We start from the raw sequence: 5,914 nt of genomic DNA on the forward strand, positions 1-5,914 counted from the left end.
TATATATATATATATAATTATTACAAATTAAAAGGGTAAAGGATTATCAATTTATTAATTAATAAATCAATTAACAATTAATAATTTTTACCAAGCCCATCGGTTTCTGAACTTCGGTATTTGGTGAAGCAAATATTTGGTGAAGCAAATATTTGCTGATCCCTTAATTATATATATATATATATATTCATACATATATAAATATATGTAAAATATATATTTGATATATATTATAAGCGTACTTGAATGATTAGTTCTAATTCATAGTACGATCTATTGTTGCATATGCATCTACATTAACGTATTAACGTGCAGAACGTACTACTTTTAACCCAATAAATACAAAGAGTGACTTTATATGCAGTCATATAACAGAAAACAAAATGCATTTGCGAATATTTAACAGATTCATAAATAACGTCAAGATCAATATCCACAATCTATGAATGACGGGATGAAAGAAAAGTTATTTCATCAACAAAAATAAATAGAATACCTCTTATACTGTATAAAAATCACAAATGCATACTGCGTATGATCTCACGTAAAACAGTCCACGTTAGCAGAACAAAATAATACAATAGAATTTGAATTTAAAAAGAGATATGCAACTTGTCTTGGTAGCACTTATTTAGGTAACCATATGTTAACCCCATCCCCCATCCACTGGCTTGGTTCTCCTCCACATAAAACTTAATGTAAATAGATGTGTGGCTAAACAGTTCTATTACAAACAGGATAATAATATAAATGCAGGAAAGCTTTCTCTTAATCTAATTCATCACATCGTAGTAGTGAAGATTAATTTCCTTTTTTTATAAAAATAAACACTACAACGAAAGAAAAACATGAAAAGAAAAAGAAGAATCTGTTATGTTTGTAACATTCCCTCACCTATCCCCCTTCTATCGTGAGAGTCAGTTTTCATTTTTATTTTGGCTGTCTTTTTGAGGCTTTTGTTATTTTATATTATTTATTTTTTTAACAATAGCGCCTGTAGTTGGATCACATTGCGATCTCGTTGTCATCGTTGACTTCATAAGATTTGAAATGTCAGCAGAAAATTTAGAGCCGTTAAGACAAGGCAGCCATCCTCTATATCCTCAGGGAATTTGCTTCAGGCTTGTGTTAATACTATAGAACAACACTGCAAAAAGAAGAGGAAGAAGAAAGAAAGAAGAAAATGAAGAAAACCGTGAAGAAGTAAAAGTAAAAGAGGAGAGAGAAGAAGAAAAATAAAGGCTCATTCCTTGAGTTTCTTAGGAAAACGGTTCGGTTAAGAGATCTGTGTGGTCTTACAAGTGTCTTCAGTAATTATCCTCCGACATGTTCCAAGCCAACGAGAGGTCGTGCTGCCGTTAACAGAATAGTGCAAGGAATTATTAGCCCGCCGGTAATCTTGCACTCAACGCTACCCATGTTCTTTTATATGCTGACATCAAATACTGTGAATAGACCAGCATTTTCTGAAATAGCAAGCATTAGCTTTCATTAGTATTCATGAAATATGCAAATTACCACCTACTAACAAATTCTACCAGTTCAATCATTTAAAAATTTTTAATATTTGTAAAAACAACAATAACAGCGGTAACAAAAAAAAATACAATAATGTAATCTACTATTTAAGTACACATCGTGCATATATATATATATATATATATATATATATATGCGCCTGATTGTGAATAGATATGCGTGTGTATTTGTGTGTGTTTGTGTTTGTGTGTGTGTGTTTTGTGGTGAGGATAATGTTTATGTAACGAATTGCAATGAAAACAATGATCGAGACAAAAAGGTAAATCCGTAGAAAATTCTATGAAACTAGAAATTTATGCACAAGTTTTTCTTTATTTATTTGTCTCCCTTTATATTTATGTCACACCGTGTTTATGAGGTTATTAAAATGTATTACCTTCTATCTATATGCACATGTCGTTATAGTAAGTTGAAATATATCGATCTTCTCTCGTCTTTTTTTAGACATCCTCTTCTGTGTCCATAAGAGGGAGTTTACAATGCAAGATATTTAGTGCACGCAACATTGAAAATTCCCTTTCTCCATTGCTCCCTATTCACAGTGAGCTTAGCAGCTTTAGCAAAGCTAATGCTATATCTGACTATTCCAACATTGGCTTCCGAAACATATGTATTTTGTAAAGTATATCGATGCATACTATTATAGTATCATTATTTATACAGCGGCATATTCACGTGTTTTGGTATATATACAATGTTTTGTGATGTCTAGGAGAGAAAAAAAAATTAACGTAATACTATTAAGCAATCTTAATAATATTTATCACATAATTTTATTTAATATATATATTCCTCTTTTCATACATATTACATATACACAAACATACACGTGTATATATATATATATATATATATATATATATATATATATATATATATATATATATATACATGTGTGTGTGTAGGGGTGTGTATGTATACACAAACACATATGTACACACATATATGTATATGTATAAATACATATATACGTTTATATCTAAATACAGACACACCAACATATACCCACGCACACACACTCACACACATATACATTCACATACATGTATATATATATATATGTACATATACACATAATGTAAGTAAGTCTTCAGAAAATTTATGGAGCTATTCTATCTATTAAGAGCCGGTTGCAAAGAAATTGACAATGTTCTCTAGTGCTGAGAATCTCTGTTGATGTAAATGTATGTGTTTATATGCGCATGCAATTGGTATGTAGACCACCTTCCATTAGTATCAAACAGAGAAGCTTTGGAATTTTGGAAAAGAAATTCAATAATCTCTACGATAGTATATTTCCTTCTTCAGTAGTCGATCGCATAGAGTGATGTATGCATATATACATATACATGATAACGCAAACACACACACACACACACACACACACACACACACACATACACACATGTATCTATATGCATTTTTAAGTGAATATATATATATATGTATGTATATATATATATATATATATATATATATTCATACATACGCATATGAATCTCTCTCTCTGTCTGTCTGTCTGTCTCTCTCTCTATATATATATATACTTACATATATGCATATATGTAAGTATATGTATGCATGTGTATTCGCCCGCATGTCTGTGCGTCTGTACGTGAACATATATGCAGTAAGCTGGTGGTGAATTCACTTGTGAAACACATTTATTTAAAGCAAAATTTCTTTCCATCTTATTATAACTGCCGAGATGTTTGTGGTCGGTTGCTTTTTAAATACTAATTCTTTCATATATCTATCAAACTTTCTGGGATGTATGACCCTGTGATTTCAATGGTCAGCAATGTAATGACACTTCTAGTTGGAACTCGGGTTTATATTTCGTGACTTTCTTTTTAATTGGGAACTGGATGCTGTAGTGTTTGATAGAAGGCCATTAATTGAAACATGTCTTTACCATATGTAGTTTTCGTGTCTTCATCCGATATTAACATGATACTATTCATAAGAAGAAAGTATCTTGTATAACGTTGCACGAATGCACATATTAATGTATGTATAGGTTTGTATAGGTATGCATATGTGTATCTGTGCGTTCACACGACTTGATAAATTCAGTTTTAGTAGTGCCATATGAACTACGTTTAATATCCTAGCTAAATACAGATGAGAAAAATCGATGCTGTTTCTTCTTCCTTTCCCTATAGCAGAACAAGCTGATATTCTGAAAACGTACAACCTTACCAAGTCATTATAATTCTGCATCATAATCCATGTTATTATTAGTCATCCATGAATACTACTGCTCTCAATCTTCTGAGATGAATCGTATGCAATCAGGATATAGCCTCCCTTTTCTACATTGAGAAGAGCTGATATATTTCCTTACTTAATAAAGCTCTTCCTACATTATATTAGGTAGCTGGCTCTTAAGAATTCATTTGGTGGTTATTAGTATTTAGTAAAGGTTCGTGTTTAAGATATATTTGAATTTCATATGAAGACAATATAGCAAGAGATATCTCACTGAAGGTAGCATACTTAGTACGGAAACAAATCATAGGCTGGTCGGTGAAAGCTAGAAAGATTATTATTATTATTTTTTTAAAGAATGCTCATCGTATTAGGTGAACAATTTTACCAGTACTACTATAATAACCTTTTCTTCAGGAGTAATCTAAAACTATAGTTTTCCGTTTGATGAATAAGCTTATAGCATGAATATAGTGTATTGAATATGTATATGTTGGCACTCCGTCGCTTACGACGTCGAGGGTTCCAGTTGATCCGATCAACGGAACAGCCTGCTCATGAAATTAACGTGCAAGTGGCTGAGCACTCCACAGACACGTGTACCCTTAACGTAGTTCTCGGGGATTTTCAGCGTGACACAGAGTGTGACAAGGCTGGCCCTTTGAATTACAGGCACAACAGAAACAGGAAGTAAGAGTGAGAGAAAGTTGTGGTGAGAGAGTACAGCAGGGTTCGCCACCATCCCCTGCCGGAGCCTCGTGGAGCTTTAGGTGTTTTTCGCTCAATAAACACACATAACGCCCGGTCTGGGAATCGAAACTGCAATCCTATGACCGCGAGTCCGCTGTCCTAACCACTGGGCCATTGCGCCTCCAATATGAATATAATGCATTAAATACTATACAAAAAATGTTCTTGATTATTTTCTTCCGCATCTGGAGCAGGCTTTAGTTAAAATGTAATAATTTTGATATGTTATCTGGAGACGACGATTATTTCAATAAAACATGAATATTTTTTACGTTTTGTCTATGCTAATCAAATACATAGCACAGGCCACTTTGAACTATTTCTAACTTACATTGGTTTAAATTATAGCATGAACGCTTCTTAATAAATGTCTATTTTTGGTCGATGCCTTTTTTAACTAAGAGTCGTGATGACACTGTTGAAATGTTCTGAAGTGTGACAGTTTGTTTTGTGTAATTCTGACACAGCATTGCTTTCATAAACGAGATACCTTACTCAGAAATAATGTAAGCAACTATGTTTAGGATATATTTTGGGAACTATATTTAAGATATATTTCAATCTTGTGCTTAGTGAGTACTGTATTAGCCTCATGTCACCAACTTCATTTGTCTTCGCTACTGATCTTACCTTTTTGATTAATTTCTCCCCACCTGCCTTTCTTTTGTTGCATTAGCTCTTAAACTCCTGTATAGAGGAGTTCTTCATATCAGCTGGTATTTCCGACTACAACTTTAATATTTAAGATCTCCAACATCGTTCAAAGTTTAACAATACATCAATGTATTCCTGAAAAACAAAAAATAGAAAGCAGGAGACAAAAAAATAAAGAATATCAAACTTAGCCGGAATACTGTACATATTCAACACTATATAAAAATGATATACGGAGACAGGAAGGCGTTAAAAACAAACAGCTAATCATAAAGGAACGAATATAGTAAACCATAAAACTATAGCACATTAGCTGACTGGCCATCAGTACTGATACAAGTCATGTAGACATTTTGTTTTCGGTTAAGCTGGCTGCTAATTCAATGTCCAGCAAAGTAGGCTTTATTAATTGAATCAAAACATTAGTTTTACGGACATTTTAGCTTCATTTCTTTTTTGCATCAATGAAGTTAATTCCAGCTGCAAGCAAGTTGGGACTGAACTCGATTTCTGAGCTTTTCTATGAAGTACTTAACTGCCTTGAGGCTTAATCCATCTGTTTCTATATACATACATGAGGATAAAGCTATATATATATATATGCATACACACATACATACATATATACATATATATATACACATACATATACACATATATGTATATATATATATGTGTAGGTATATAGATGCATATATATATATATATGCATACACACATACATACATATATACATATATATATACACATACATATACAC

Source organism: Octopus bimaculoides, chromosome 7, assembly GCF_001194135.2.
Source record: "Octopus bimaculoides isolate UCB-OBI-ISO-001 chromosome 7, ASM119413v2, whole genome shotgun sequence".
Classification (NCBI taxonomy): Eukaryota; Metazoa; Mollusca; class Cephalopoda; order Octopoda; family Octopodidae; genus Octopus; species Octopus bimaculoides.